The following is a 16,597-nucleotide window of genomic DNA, read 5'->3' on the forward strand; positions in this document are numbered from 1 at the left end:
AAAATAATTCATGAGAGTCATTAGCTCCTCAAAGAGGGGATCCTTTTTATGACCGGCTTTAAATTAAGGGGGAAAAAAAAGAAAGAGAGAGAAAAATCACATTCTGAAACTGCAGCTTTTAAAACACATCAAATACATTTCCTCCCTGCCTCCCACCGGCCTCGGCTCCTCCGCCGAGTGAAATTCAATTAGCATCCTTAATTCACCCTCTGGCTACCAGTTTGATATTAAAAACTCTCATCTCGCAGCTCTGCAGGGATGGGGAAAGCCTGGGATGCTGACCCCCAGCAAGTCACGTTTCCCCTTCCCCAAATGCCCCGCGGAGGTGGGCATTGCTGGGGGTCTTGTCCCCAGGCTCTGCGTCCCCGTGCCCTTGGGGACAGCGGGTGGCCGTCCTGCTGCACGCCGTGCTCAGCTCAGCTGGCGGGATTTGTGTGCACCCGGCGATTAGATGCTATCTGCTTATCGGCAGCAGCACGGCCGGCTCTGGGCCAGGGAAGGAGATAGCAAGCGGCAGCCGGGAGGAGATGCAGTAGCCGATGGGGTTTCTCTCTCTCTCTCTCTCTCTCTCTCTCTCTCTCCTCCCAGTTCCAAGTTGTGTCTGCCCAGCATCACCTGCTGCCGGCTCCATGGCTCAGCAGTGCTGGAGCTGTGCCCTCTGCTTGCAGCCCGCTGCTCCGTCACAGCCGTGTTTACGCACCCAGGGCAGCCCTGTTTTCCTTAGGTGTAATTATGCCATCTGTAACGTGGTTGCAAACTGTTTCTCATGGTGGAAGGAAGGAGCTGCTGTGCTGTGCTGCTGCCTGTCGCAGCCCCCACTGCCCTGCAGCTTTCTTCCCACCCCGTTTCTCCCAAGGACGCGGCTGTCCCCTGCTTGTGGGGCTCATGTGATGCTCTGGAAACATTCACGCTGACATCCCCCTGCCCAGAGGGGAGGTGTGTAGGAGCCAGCAGGGAAAACCTGCAGGAAAAGCACACGGCTGCTTGGTCCTGTGGGTGCTCTGAGCACAGTGGGCACTGCTGCTCCCCAAAGGAGCTGCCAGCAGGTGAGCAGCAGGGCTGATGTGTTTGTCCTGGAAAGCAGCGCTGGACAGAGGTGGGAAGGAGGCACAGCTAACAGGAGACGTGAAAGGACAGGTTGGCAGGGAGGGTCCCCGTTCAGGGAGCAAACTGCGTCAGGAATGGTTTTTTGCCCCTGTTTACTTGAGGTTCCCCCCTGGTTTGGAGAAGAAAGGCCGTGCGTCACCATCAGCTGCTCCGAAGCGAGAGCGCAATTTGCTGAATGCGTTTATTGCTATCAGGGACTGAAAACTATTCCCAATCACTCGGCACTTCCCTTCATTCTCTCTTCCTCTCTCACCTCTCGGAGCACAGTGCCCTGGCAGCGCTGCCAAGAGCCGATCAATCGGCTGCTAATGGCAGCCCCGTGCTCTGCCATTCGTCAGCCGGGTCCTTAAAGAGCATCCGACGCTTCATGGTCGACTTGGAGAGGGGAAAAAAACCCATTTGCAGGCGAGATCGTATTTTCTCCGTCTCCCCTTTTGTTCTTTATGTGCTGAGGACAAAGGCGGCTCAGGCTGGAGGTGGGGAACAGGCAGTGGAGGGGATGAAATCCCACGAAACAAAAGCTCCCGTTCTTATGCACAGTGGGAGCGAATTTGGGGAGGAGGGGAGCACAGAAACTGTGCCCTCTGTAGCAGAGCAGCGGTGTCAGTCGGGCAGGAGCCCCTCCTCGCCGCGATAAGAGGAGAAGGAATGCGGTGGAAGTTTTCCTGCAGGCATCGGGGGGCTGTTTGAGGAGCGGGAATATTGTTGCGCAGTAGGGCTGGGCTGGGGTCAGATCCTGCTCACCATCACTGCCATGAGTTGTGCTGGGCTCAGTGGGGCACAGCGGGGTCCCTGGGTGAGATGTGGGGCTGCTGTAGCTGCACAGGGACGGGTCCCCTTGTCCTCTGCAGTGCTGGGATCTGTGCAGGTGATGTGGGAGCAGAGCCTGGAGCTTATGGTGAGCCCTGCAGGAAGGCAGCACCTGGAGCACAGCAGCAGCAGAAACGTGGGCTCTAAGGATGACGTTCAGGAGGCTCCTCACCCACCAGTGCCCGTGAGAGCCCTGGGTGCTCTTGTCATGCCCTTGCTGGGGTTCCCCTGCCAGGTGCCCTTCACCACCACGGCACAGCATGAGCAGGGCTTGGTGCTGTGCAAACACCTTCTCCATGGCTGCCTCTCCAAAGGGGCTTCTTGGCGACTCAGGAGAGATGTGCAGAGAAAAGGGAGGTTGGGCAAGCCCACCTTAATTGCGTTTTGCTACAGCAAGGAAAGGAACTCTTCCTCTGGCTGAGCCCTGCACAGTGTCCCTGTGTGCCACCAGTGTTCCCACGTCGTCATGAAGTCCCCTGTGCCTCCGTGGGGGAATGCCAACATCGCTCACCTTGGGGGTCCCAATGGTGCTGCACGGAGCCTCAAAAGCCACGTGCTGGGTCGGAGGGGTTGGCAGCCGTGGGACTCAGGATGGGCAGGTGTGTGGCACTGCGCAGTGACATCACTGATGGCACCAGCGGGGCAAGGGCAGAGCAGCTGTGGTGCTGCCTGGCTCCCCGCCACCCCGTGCAGCTCAAGTCAAATTTGGTGTCATCCTGCAGAGGAAGATTATGGTAATTTTCCTCCCCCCTTATGCATAATTTTCAGACTCGGCTGCAGCAGAAGCCGTGTGGAGAGATTGGGTGATGGCAATGTCATCTGCGATTCGATTATCTCCTCCTGCCTTGCCTTTTTTTTTCCTTGTGAATCCTTCATCAAAATACGTAGATCTAATTAGGACAATTACAGCGCGAGGACAGCTGAGAACTCACCCAGGCTGTCTCTGCACCGAGCTGAGTGTTGGCTGCTTGGAAACCAGCAGCTGGGGGGTTCTGTGTGGCACTGCTTGGGGGCGCCGGTGACATCGGGGTGGCCTCGGGTTTGTCCCCACAGCTTTGCCATCAGAATCTGCTGGTGACAGATCTGTGCTACGAGCTGCAGGGTCTCAGCACCTCTCTGACACATTGCAGGGGGAGCTGCCCCCGATCCCGGCACACGGGGCACGGTGTCCCCACCCCTGGGGGTGCTGCTCTGCGAGGAGAGGCTGCCCGTCAGCCTGCAGCTCCGCGTCCCTCATTGGTATTCTGTCCCCGCTCGGTGGCAGCCGGCAGGATGGGAGCGGAGTGACGGCGGTGACAGGGAACGCCTGCCACGGGGACGGCAGCGGGACGGCGGGGAGAGGAACCGGGACAGCACCCTCAGGGTCTGTGTGCCCGCGGTGGGACGTGTGAGAGCCCCGATGGTGGTGTCCGCTGCCGGCACTGGAGCACACGGTGCAGGGCGTGCATGTCTCTGCACTGTGCCAGCTGTGTGGCGCTGGGAATGCTCTGCACACATCACCCCAAAGCAGATTGGAGGCTTCTCAGCCGGGGCTGCGCCCCTCTGCGCCGAGCCACGCACCACTTCTGGCGCTCAGGAGCGCGCAGGAGGTGCTGAGGTGCTTCCATGCACAGCCCCGGCCCTGGGGCAGCTCGCAGACAGGTGTGGGATGTGGCTGAGGGCGCTGCTGCCCCGCCGGAGCACCGCCTGCCCTGGAGCGTGGTGGGAACGGGGGCTGGCGGTCAGACAGAGCTGCTGCGCGGGCAATTAAGGGAAGTGCAAATTGTCAGACCCTGTGATTAACACTGCCTCCAAATCCGCATGAATATTAAAAGCCGACATTGCCCAGGCTCCCTGCACAATGAATTCTGTATGAATCTTAAGATAAATCGTTTGGATAACTTAGCGGCAGCTGTACTCCCTCGCCACCAACTGCCTCCAAAAATCATTTCAAGTCAGGCGAGAGGAGCGAGAACAGAGGCCAGATGAATGCGGGTAATTACGATTCCAGGCTCAGCAGTGGTGGGATCAAGGCTGGGCAGCGCAGGGCGCCCAGGGCTCTCCGGAGGCGAAGGCGAAGCTCTGTGTGTTCAGTTTGTTCCCAGGAATGCTGACAAGCCCCTCCGCTTGCTGTGTGCTGTCGTACTTGGCCAGGGGGGACATTTGCTTTGCATCCATATAGCTGCAGGCTGGAGGGAAAGGAGTTGCCTCCTTGGGGACGGAGGGAACACAGCGCAGGGACGCAGGGACGTGGCGCAGGCCTGCAGCTCCATCCCATCCCTGTCCCCACTGTGCTGCACGCTGTGCAGTTCCCATTGCCCTCTCGCAGAGCAGATCTTGTTCTGCCTTTGGTGAGCAGATGGAGCACGCAGAGCTCCTGCTCATCATTAGTGCTTTCAGCTCCAAGCCCTGTCTGGGTCTCCCAGCACCTTCCTCCCAACCTAGGGGTGCCTACGCAGTGACTCCCAACAGCTGCCTCCTCCTCTCCAGGGCAGCTTGGGATGGCATTTTTCACTGCCCCGTTACATCTCCATGTGGCTCTGCATTCTCCAAAGCACTCCCAGCACCACGTCCCCATCAGCAGACGCACGTCCTGCAGAGATCTGTCTGTACAGCCTGGGCCCGGATCCGCAGCGTCCACATCCTGCTGTTCCCAGCTCCTTGTTGGAATGCAGCCGCTGTGCTCCTGGTCAGAACGCAGTGCAGGAGCCGTGTTGTCATCCTCAGGTCCTCATCGCTTCCTCTGTGGCCATAAATCAGCCCAGCAACAGCTGCACAGGGAGCGAGGAGGTCTGGTAGTGGCACAGCAGCCAGGGGACGATGAGCAGCTCTGTGTCACCGCTGCTGAGAGGTGGTGTTTCCATCTCCATCAGAGACCTTGCGAATATTCCTATGTCTCCATTCCACCGACCCCACAGGGCTGTGCTCCCAGCATCATCCAGGTTATGAATGAAAAAAGCAGTGGGAGAGCTGCCCGTGAGAGCATCAGCCAAGGTGTGCACCAGTGTGTGCTGTTCCCCAGCCGTGGCTCGTTGCAATGCTGCCCCAAGAGCAGCCAGCCCGACCCCGTGCTGCCAAAAGGCAGCAGGATAAATAGGCAAATCAGGTGCATGCAGCACAAGGATATTAAACCGGAGAGGAGCAGATTGAATCAGGGCCATTAGCAGATTAAATCATTACGCTGTATCAGATTAACACGCAAATAATATGACGCTAACGCGGATCAGAAACACCAGCTTCGTGTTTGCGATTTATTGCTGCCAGGAGGTGACGGCTGGTGGCTGCCACCAGCAGAGTGGGGATGGGGATGGGATGAGAATGGAGATGGGGATGGGGATGGGATGGGGATGGGATGGGGAAAGGATGGGATGGGGGTGGAGGTGGGGGTGGGGATAGGGGTGGGAGTGGAGGTGGAGATGGGATGGGATGGGATGGGAGTGGAGTGGAGGTGGGGACAAGGTGAGATGAGGATGGGGATGGAATGGGATGAAGATGGGGATGAGGATGGAGATGGGGATGGGATGAGAATGGAGATGGGGATGGGGATGGGGAAAGGATGGGATGGGAATGGGGGTGGGGGTGGGGATGGGAGTGGGAGTGGAGGTGGGGACAAGGTGAGATGAGGATGGGGATGGGGTGGGATGAAGATGGGGATGAGGATGGAGATGGAGATGGGGATGAGTATGGAGATGGGGATGGGATGGGATGGAGATGTGGATGGGGATACGGATGGGAATGGCGCCCTGTCCTCTCTTTGTAGCTGCCAGGCCCCAGCATGGCCCTTCAGATGTTGTATTACCCAGCCACGGCACCTGGTGCAGTGTTTCTTATTTGGTAACCTCAATTAGCAGGAAAACCTAAGCTGGGAGGAGCCAGCTACCCACAGCAGCAGTACTGCCCTTTGCAGTCACGTTTTCTCCTTGACTGCATTGTTTCTGCTCCTGAAGCAGGAGAGCAGCCCCACTACGCTGCCCAGCTCCAGAGCTCTCCGTGGCCATGCAAGGCAGTGAAGATGTGGCAAGAAATAGTTGCAAACAAAGGGAAAAATGTCTTTCCTCGCTAACACCTTCCCCCAGGTCCCTTAGAGTTGGCAGCAGAGCAGACCCAAAGGCTGTGAGCAGATCTGAGCCCTCCTCATCTGTGCTACGATGGCCTCGAAGGGGTTAACTCACATCCTGCAGCCTTCATGCGCTCTTTCTGCCAGCAAAGCTTTTCTTCCCTAAATTCTTGCTTGCCCAAGAAGGCAAGATGAAGCCTGAGCTGCTGCAACAACACTCGGGAACAAGTATTATTATGTGGTGTGACAATGTTTGATGAATTCATATGTGCCTAGGGGAAGGGACTAAGTAGGTGAATAAAGTGAGAATATTCTCTGTGACAATCAATACCCCTTCAATTGAACCGTCTCCACAGATGTGACATTTTGATTTTTCTTCTTTGGACGTACTAACTGGATTTATGTCCTCTTAAAGTGGAAACAGCGGGGAGAGAAGTGCTGGCAGAGGATGGAGCGGTGGGGAAGGGCAGAGCAGGGGATGGGGTGGGGGATGGAGTGGGGTGGAGTCAATGGGGAATGGATCGGGGCAATGGGGTCAGGGTGACGGTTTGGGTTGGTGGAACTGAGTGGATGGGCTGGGGTGGATCCAGAGCGATGGGCTGAGTGATGGGTTGGGGTGACAGAGATGGGCTGATGGTTGGGGTGATGAGTTATATGGGCTGGGGTGATGGATTCAGGACAATGGGTTGAGGTGGGGGATCTGGGGTAATGGATGGGTCAGGGTGATAGAGGTGGGCTGATGGGTTGAGGTGATAGAGATGGGGTTGATTTGTAGGGGTGATGAATTGTATGCACTGGGGTGATGGATCCGGGGCGACAAGTTGGGGTGATGGGCTGGGGTTGTACATTGGATGCGCTGGAATGATGGATCCAGGATGAGTGGGGATGATGAAGCTGGGATAATGGACTTGGGCAACGTGGACAGGGTGATGGGTTGGCATAAAGGGTTGGGCTGGTGGAGCCTGGTGTGACAAGGCCTGCAGACTAATCCACGCCAGGACTAGCAGGCACCTGGGGCAGGTTGCAGAGTTACAGAAGGTAAAAGGGGGAGATGCAGCGGGGCGAGAGGATCAGCAGCAGCCAGAAGAGGGGAACCACGGAGCCTCTTTCTGCCCCATCCTGTGCCTGCCCTCCCCATGGGTGCCCCCAGCCCGACGTGCCTGAGCTGCAGCACCCACCGGTGGCACCCGCGTGGCTCCGGGATTCCCATCACATCCCCAACCCCGCAGCTAATGACTCATCCCCGGCACGGCCATTTGTTTGTGCTGGTTTCAGACAGACTAATGTTTTTAATGGCACATAATCATTTTTCAGAAGTCATTTGATGCTACTAATCATCACTGTGATATGCCACGACGGGATGCGTAACGACATGCTGAACAGGAAAAATGGCACTCGGATCTCTGGTTCTTCCCGGTGTAATCTATATTTTACCACATCTCTCTGCCTAATGATACTTATAGCTGTTAATAAATGACTACTTGGGCATTTTCTTTCTTTCTTTTTTTTTTTAACTTCCGTGGGTGATAAAATAATTTTGGGTTACAATGTAGGAATGGGGAAGGGAAGCTCGTGTGTGCCGGAGGGGCTGCGGGCGGCGAGCGGCGCTGGGCTCACCATGCAGGGAAGTTCACAGCACGTTGTTTTTCCTGCTCGTAACTTTTTCAGCCTCGTTGTTCAATTAACAAGTGTTTAACAAAAAAAAAAAAAAAGAGTTAAAACATTTTTAAATGAAATTTTATCACGGCAGTAAGAGGATCCTGCTGGCGCGGCGCCCAACGTCTGCAGGATGAATTAACGCTCAGCTCCTCGTGCTCTAACTCATTTTATTGCTTAATTAAAGGGATGGTGGCAATTTTTGTAAAATATACTTTTTCTTTAAACTTCTCCTTCCCAGGGCTGCTAAAAGCTGAGGAAGGGAACGAGCTCTGAGCGTGGCCCTTAGCTCCGAGACCTTGCTTTGCCTGCCACCTTGACACCAGGAGGACAGAGCCCAGGATCAAAGAGGCAGCAGAGTTTGGGGGTGAAGCTGTGCAGCCCCTGGGACTCTTCCATGCAGCCCAGGGCGCAGGGCTGTGGGGTGCAGCCTGCATGCAGCCCCCTCTGCTCTCCTCTCTGTGCTGCTCCTGTAAGCACCTGGTTGCTGTGTCGTGTGAGGACCGAAAATACTCTGGGTTTTACTTTGTTAATCTGTCTGTCATTACCTGCTTACTTTACTTACCTTACTTTACTTTACCTGCTTTACCTTTACTTTACTTACCTGCTTGCCTTACTTACCTTAGGAGCATGCTAACCAGCAGTGCAGCCCCTTGCTGGGAGGCCCAGTTGTTGTACAGTATGGCATGGCACAGTGTGGCATGGTGCTGCATGGCACGGCACAACACAGCCCAGTAGGCACAGCAAGGCACAGCACAGCAAGGCACAGCACAGCACAGCAGCAACACCCCTGCCATCACCTCCAAGCAGCAGCGGGTTTGGGAGTGTTGGCTTGCATCCTCCAACGGGAGCCCAGTTCAGAAAGGTCTCATTAGTGCCTCTGTCATTAACCAATGCACACGCAGGCCGTTTGCTTCTCCTCTGGAAATTCAGAGACTCACCACTCTCTTATTAATGAAGCTGGGGGCTGGAGGTGAGATGGAGGCAGAAGGCAGAGGTGGAGCCAAGCTGGGGGGACCGAGCACCGTCCACACTCCCTCACCTCCCCACTGCCCCGTTCCCAGGGATCAGCCCAGCTCTGCTCAGTGCTGCCAGCCCTCCTGCCACCATCGCTGCGCTCTGCCACCCCATGCAGGGCTTCACCAAGAAAAGTCCCGTGCAAACAGAATGCTTTTAGTTTGGTCCATGTGTCTGAAGATAAAGGGATGTGGCTGACGCGAGGGGGTGTCGCTGTCACTGCATCAACTCTCCACAGCAAAGCGAGGGCTGAGGAAAGTGTTCCATGCAATCCACTGCCGCTGCTGCCCCTTCCTTTGGCCGTTGCCTGATTATCCTCCTCTTTTCTGCACGGCGCTGCTTCATGCACCAATCGGGGTTTGCGAAGCTATTGTGCACAATGACTTCTAATGTCCTGTGAAAGTAAATGGAGGACGAGACCCAGAGAAAGCTGCCAATTACTTAAAGAATATAGACACGGCGCTGCCATTAATGTAATGGCAGAGAACAATTCCGGAGCTGCTCGTGCCGTGCTGCTCAATACCACAATTAATGTTGCAGAGTTGACTTGAGCTCCAGCCTTCTCGAGACAGGCTCGCACCATTAACCTTCCCTGAGTCAAGGTGTTCCAGCTCTCATATTCAGCTTAATTAGTCTCCAAGGTAATGTGACAATAGCCACTTCCTGGCGCCGACGTGCTTTGGCGTGGAGCAGCGTGGAGAAGGGAGGAGAGCATCTGGGAGGGAGGAGTGTGCGTGCGTGGGTTTGCACATGGCTGCAGGTGTGTGCGTGGGTTTGCATGTGGTTGCACACACATGCATGCATGCAAACACACACAAACGTGTGCGCACGCATTTGCAAGCTGGAGCACAAGTTGCAAGGTGCAGAGCAAGGAGGGCTGACGCAGAGCCTCTGCAGAGGCCCTTTGCAGGACAATTCATGTCATCTCAGATCAGAGTGGTGCACAGGACTGAGCGAATAAAGGTGCTAATAAGACAGAGCACTAATTAATCGCAGCCCCGCTCACAGAGGAGCCCTTGCCGAGTGCCGGCTGTCACGCTGAGTGGCAGCAGTGATGCTGGCAGCTCTGCAGGTGCCATGGCAGAGTGCAGACCGTGAGCAGCCTGTACGTGAGCTCGCAAACAAAGCCGGGGGCTGAGGCTGGCAAAGCCAAACCCCTCTGCCCCAAAGCTGCAGCAGGTGCACAGCCGTCCTGGCTGGTACCACTGTGCTCCTGGCACTGCTGCTACAGCCGCAGTTGGGAGCATGCCCTGCGCCGGGGAAGTGCAGAGCCGGGACATCCTGTACTGCAAATGGTGCAGTGCTGAGATCCTTTTCTTCTTCTTCTTCTTCTTTTTTCCCTCTCCAAATCAGTAAATCAATTTGACGGTGGCAGCAGAACGGCCCTTTACCGCTCGCGCGATCTGTGTGGAGTCAGACGGTCCCTTCTATCCATCACCCTTAATTAATTAGAATGTAATTACTTATGGATTCTTCTCCCATTATTCACAGCCCCCAGCACCAGGATTATGCTTTCCTGCCCCTCTGGTGCTCCCGCCCTGCTGCAGCTTGCTGTGGGGCACTGAGCTGACCCCAGGGCTCATTGATCCCTGCGCTGTGGATGGTGGAGCAGGTGGCGAACCCACAGCTCTGCTGCCATCGCTGCTGCACGGTGCTGGGGCTGTGCTTGGGTTGGTTTAGCCGGTGGGATGGGGACTGGGATGGAGTGGGTATGGGATGGGGATGGGGTGGAGTGGGGATGGAATGGGAATGAGGATGGGATGGGGATGGAATTTGGTGAAAGCCCCCTGCGCCATCAGCTTGCTTCTGCCTTCTTCTTCTTCCTTTATATGCAACTTGGCGAAGCAAATGTTGTCACCGGTAATTAGCTGTGTGTCCCCAGAGCCCCGCAGCAAAACAAAACCTGCCTGAAGCCCCAGCAGCGCCCAGCATGCCAGGATTTTCCTGGAATCCTGGAGCTGTGATAAGAGCAGTGCCAGCTGCCAGCACCCCCCTCCCAGCTCCCACAGCTCGGGGCAGAGCGTGGCCTTTCTGCTGGCAATGCCCGCTCAGCTCATCACCACGTGTCCTTCCAGTGGCCTCACCATCTGCTGCAAACGTGTGGGCACAGAGCAAGGGTCACTCATGCTACTGCTGGAAGGAGGTGACAGCAGCTTTAATGTCATCTGAAGAGTTATGGTGCAGGAGCGGGTGCTTCAGCTTCGCCCTGAGCATCACTGCAGCTGCATAGGCAACAGGTGTGCAGGGCTGGCACCTCACAGCATCCCCTTCATGCAGCATCCTGCAGGATCTGCCTTCCCCAGAAGGATGCTGTGGGTTGTGTTTTCCCTTCTGTCCCCTCTCCTGTTCCCAGCCCACCGTCCTGGGCTGCCCTGCGCAATGGGATGAGCACAGGGGCTGCGTGCTGCTTCTGTTCTTCTATCGTTGTGGCTGTGCAGAAGGATGTAATCATGCCTCTGCAGCTCTGTGCCCACCTCTCCACAGGGAAAACACTGATTCTCCAGGCTTTGTTCAAAAACGTATTTCCTATTGTTAGAAATTTTGACACAGAATCTATTCAGTTCTGTTTTTCTTTCTGTAACTGTTTGTAGTCGTGTTGTGATTACCAGTATGGAAGATCTGTGCTCCCCTGGGAGAGAGGAGGCAGGAGGGGGCCCCTGAGCCACTGCAGGAAAGGAGATGGGATGGGATGGGATGGGATGGGATGGGATGGGATGGGATGGGATGGGATGGCATGGCATGGCATGGCATGGGATGGGATGGGATGGGATGGCATGAGATGGGATGGGATGGGATGGGATGGGGATAGGAATGGGATGGGATGGATGGGATGGGATGGGATGGGATGGGATGGGATGGGATGGGGATAGGAATGGGATGGGATGGGATGGGATGGGATGGATGGGGTGGGATGGGATGGGATGGGATGGGATGGAGATGAGGATGGAGATGATGATGGGATGGGGATAAGGATGGGACGGGGATAGAGATGGGAACAGAATTAAGTTGGGATGGAGTTGGGATGGGGTTGGAGATGGTATGAGAATAGGGGTGAGATGAGAATTGGGATGGAGATGGGGATGGAGATGACCATAGTCATGGGGATGGGCTGGGATTGGAGATGGGATGGCGATAGGGATGAGGTGGGGATGGGGATGAGATGGATGGGGATAGGGATGGGATTGGGAGTCACATGAGAACAGGGATGGGTTTGGGGATGGGGAGAGGGGTGGATAGGGACAGGGCTGGGGAGTACATGGAAGGGAACAACAGTGCCCTCACCTCCTGCTGTGCTCCCACAGGAGAGCCTCCCACTGGCACGAGTGACCCAAACTGAGCCTGCTGATGCAAAGGGCGATGCAGTAACTCCCGTGAAAAGCCGTAATAAATCATGGTGACACAATTACACAGGGCCATGCCACATCTCAGCAGCCACCTAATTAAAAGTGGACTAAAACAAGGGAAGAAAATAACTTAATTTGGGCCCCATTTGCCTTGCTAATGTGGTGGCAGTTCTCTGCGCTGGGTGAGTGTTTATAAAATCTTAATTAAGTTCCATGTGTGGAAGAGCAACTGATACAGGGCTGTATTAATGCACTGGATCCTGGTAGGATGCTGTGGCTCTGGGTGGTGTTTGGTGGGGTTGGGAAATGGGATGGGGAGAAAGGATGGGAAACAACTGCAGGTGGACGGCTGCAAGCTTCCCATTGGCTTTTGTTTTCCCCTTCTTCTTCTTCTTCTTTTTTTTTTCCTCAGTTCTTTTTAATCAAAACTTCAAATTGGGCTCAAAGCAGCTATTTATAAACCTGTCAGGGGAGGCTGGCATTTCACTATCAGCTTTCAATTGAAGGGTTGCTAACAGCTCTTTGAGACACAAAGTGGGTGAGAGGACTGGGGCTGCTGAATCCCCGCATCCCATTCCATCCCATCCCATCCCATCCCATCCCATCCCATCCCATCCCATCCCATCCCATCCCACGGACACACTCTTGGCTCCATGCACACGAGAGGCTCTGGGACCCCAGGACCTGTGGGACCCCCTGTGTTTGCCATTATCTCACTCAGCCATTAAGGATACCCCGCTCAGGATTGATGCTGGTGAGCTGCAGGGACCTGACTCTGCCTCCCACTGGGGTTCATGGCTGGGAAATAGAGAAGGAGAGGCATGGCTCACCTATGAGGTGGGGAGGGGACCCCGACCCCCATCCCTGCTGGCCATCCCGAGCAGCAGAGATGGTGGAGGTGTCCTGTCCGGCCCTACGTGAGGAAATGATTTAGACAGTTGTATTAAAATGCAAATTTCTGCCTGGCTTGCTAGTTTATCATCTGACTTGTTATACAATTTGCCAGTTATAGAAGAAAAATTACCATAATGGGCCCCTGGGGAATGGTTGTAAAAAGGATACCAAACATTACTTATCATCCCATTCCGCTACAATTATCTGGCGTTTTTCTTCTTTCCCCCCAACCCCAAGGAAAATTAAAGCATCCAGAGGAGCTGGGAGATGCTGGGAGCCAACACAACGGTGTCGGTGTGCTGCCCTCGGTGCCCCCCCCAGCATCTCACCGTGTGCCCAAATCAAGCTCCTTAATTGTGCAGGGAAATGGAGGTTAAACGCTCCCGGACCTCCTCAAAGGGCGATTGCAGGGAGCAGAGCAGGAGAGAGGTGGGGGAGCTGGGCTGTGCTTCTTCAGCAGCAGAACAAAAAGTCTTTAATGCGGCTCTGTCTAAAGGGAATTAAAGACTCCTCGTTTGTTCCAGTTTAGAGCTGGCCTCTGAACTCCGTTTTGCTAGAAGTGCTTTGACATCTCTGGGGCACCTTTGGAAGGATGAGTGCTGGGAACAACAGGCGGTGCAGATGCTCCTGCTGCAGAGCTGGGCACCTCCCTGCGTCTCCCCTTGGTGCTGCAGAAAGCCCAGAGATAACCAGCTGTGGCCCCAAGGCTCCTCCAGCTCCCAGTGCAGTGAAATATCAATGCCTGGTGCGGGCAGGGAGCTGCTTTTCAGATGGCTGATGGCTGCCCCTCCATGAGCAGCTCTTGGATTGGTTGGTGCCGACCTCAGCCCTGTGCCATGAGGTCCCCTGAGCTCTCCGTGCCCATTTGGGGATGCATGCTGTGTTTTAAGAATTGTGGTCTGTTCTCTGCAAAGGGAGGGATGGCACAGTGCCCATCAGCTCCACACAGCAATGGGTGGTGGGTGATGGGTGACTGGGGACAGGTGACAGCTCTGATGTGTGCAAACTGTGCACCAACCTGGGCACCTCCCCTGCAAGATGGCTGGATCAGACCCACTGCAGGGAGGAGGAGGAGGAGGGTGGGGAGGAAGAGGGGATGGAACGAAGGGCGGTGGGGCTGGGGGCTGCCCTGAGGGCTGCTCTTGGCTCAGTGCTGCTGTGCTCATTCCAGCACAGGGCTGTGAGTGACGCTGCCCAGTGACACAATACGCACAGGCTAAACATTCTGGGAGTAATGAGCCTTCGAGTCCAAATTTTATAGACTAATTACATCTCTGTTTATTACACTTTTAAGTAGAAGTCTGTTGCAAGCTCTGGGGAGGCTCTGGCATAAAAATAAATAAATACTTTGTCTTTCCACAATTCACCCCTTACACTGAGATCAGGTTGGATGCGTTGCTCCGGGCATTGGGGGCAGATGGGAGAGAGCGCGTCCCCATGCCAGGACCCAGCCCCAAACCACCATGGCCACATGGCACTGTCCTGGCATGACCCGGCCTTGGTGGGACATCGGGAGGCCACCAAACCACATCCATAGCACTGCAGTGAGCAGAGGGCAAGGAGAGGTCAACATGTCCCTGCGTCTGTGGCTGCCCCCGAGGAGCAGCTCTGCAGCCAATGCCTCCCAGACACCGCTCCAAAGGAAAAGTCCGTGCCTCCAAAGGAAGGAGGAGTATTTTTAGCTTTCTCATTAACGGAGTGCTTTCAAATTAGCCTTCTATTAACCTCAAAGTAGAATGAAAGCATGAGAAAGAAAGCATCTTTTTTTTTCCTTTTGCCTTGCAGGGCTGAAGCCTCCTGCAGAATACCAAGGGTTTGGTGATGAATATCACTGATGTTTTCCTCGCAGCCTTCACAAAGTGCAGTGTCAAACTCCTGGGGAGCAATGGGGCTGGCGCTGGTGGCCCTCATGCTGCACCTTGGGGTGCACTGAGCTGCAATCCCTTGTCTCCCAGCACAGGGCAGAAAAGGACACGACAGAGATCCACAGTGCTGGGGGGACCCGTGGAGTTCTCCATCCCCAGCCCCATGCCAAGCTGCCACCCATTCATGGGGCACAGCCACGTGCACAGACCCCAAAATACCTCTCCCCTCCCTGCACACACATAGGGGGGATTGCCAAGAAAGCAGAAATCGCGACGACATCAAAGTGAAATCGCAAAGACCGAAGGGAAAAAAAACCAAAAAACAGCCGGGGTAGAGGAGGAGGGATGGGGGAGAGGCAGGAGAAGAAAGGGAAATATCCGCGCACAGCCCTGCAGATGGGAAGTGCTGCTCCGAGGTGTCCGCGGGCGACCTGCCAAAGCAATTGATTTCATCTGCAGGCAGAGAAGGCTTTTTTTTCTTTTTCTTTCTTTTTTTTTTTTCATTTCACACCAATTTTCACGGCCAGTGTTAGATAAAAATGGCAGAGGTGCGGGGAGGAGAGCGCGGCACGGAGGGGGGGGGGGGAAAGGGAGATGGCAAAAAGAGATTGAATGGTGACGTTGGAGGGAGGGAGGGGGGTGCGTGGGGTGGGGACGTGCCTGGGGATGTGGCCACACCACCCACCACGTCCCAATGGGTGGCAACGAGCACCCAAAGCGTGGGGCACATCAGGAAGCCACTTTCCACTCGCCCAGGATGTGAAAATGAGAGAGAGCCCCAAATTTGGGCCGTTTTCTGGAGGTGCAGTGGGGTCACCCCTCCTCTACGGGTATTGAGCCATAGAGCAGAGAAAAATAGCCACTGACATCAAGGTTATGCAGTCCTGTGCTGCCAGGGTGGATTATTTCCTGCAATCCATCACCAGCCTGGATCCTATTGCATTTCTCCTTTTGCTCTTTTTCTTCCCTTCGTTCTTTCTTTGCTCTCTCTCTCTCTTTTTTTTTTTTTTTTTGAATGGAAAACGCTTTTAGCAACCTTAATAGCCACCGAGAGCTGCTGTAAAGCTGGCACAGAAATCTATCATTTCTGTTTGGCTGTGTCTGATAATAAGTAAGCCTGGGCCGTAAATCCCACGACCTTGAGAATTAAATAATAACAACAATAATAATAATAACAACGAAATCCCACGTAACTTCCCATCCGGAGCAGCCCCTTCTGCTCCAGCAGGTGGGAAGGGCTGCGCTGTTCTGGGCTATGAGGGAGCGCTCCCATGGAAACGCTGCAGCCGATGGCCCTGCTGCTCCTCCCTGGGACTACGGTGTGTGAGCACTGAAATGCTGCCACCCCACATCCCGACAGCCTCAGGGTTTGTGGGGTGGGGAATGCACCCCCAGGCCCTGTGCTGGCCCCATTGGTTTTGGGGAGAAGAAGCCATGGGGCCGTGGAGCGATAGGATGTGGGACGTTGGCTGCGGTGCATGAGCTCCGGTCCTGCAGTGCCACCCAAGGGTGCACAGTGCTGTCAATACAGCCCTGCTGTGCCACCCACAACATTTTGGGGACACACAGAGGGCCGTCCCCGTGGGCTGTCGGTGCAGGGACGCAGGTGACGCATCTGGGAGGCGCAACCACAGGGCGAGGATTTGCCGTCAGCCGTTGGCTGCTGAGACATTTCAATCTGGAATTGTTCTGCGTTGACATTTCCCAAAGAAAAATTTCTGACTTTCTGTCACACAATGGCATTTTTCTTTTACAGCCAATATATCAAAACGGTAACAAAAGCCCAGCATGGAAGTCAAAACATTTTCTTCTCGTGGAGTGAAACGCGTTGGGTTCGTTCCAAGGCGCGCCTCGCTCCTGCCCCGAAT

Source organism: Lagopus muta, chromosome 18, assembly GCF_023343835.1.
Source record: "Lagopus muta isolate bLagMut1 chromosome 18, bLagMut1 primary, whole genome shotgun sequence".
NCBI lineage: Eukaryota > Metazoa > Chordata > Aves > Galliformes > Phasianidae > Lagopus > Lagopus muta.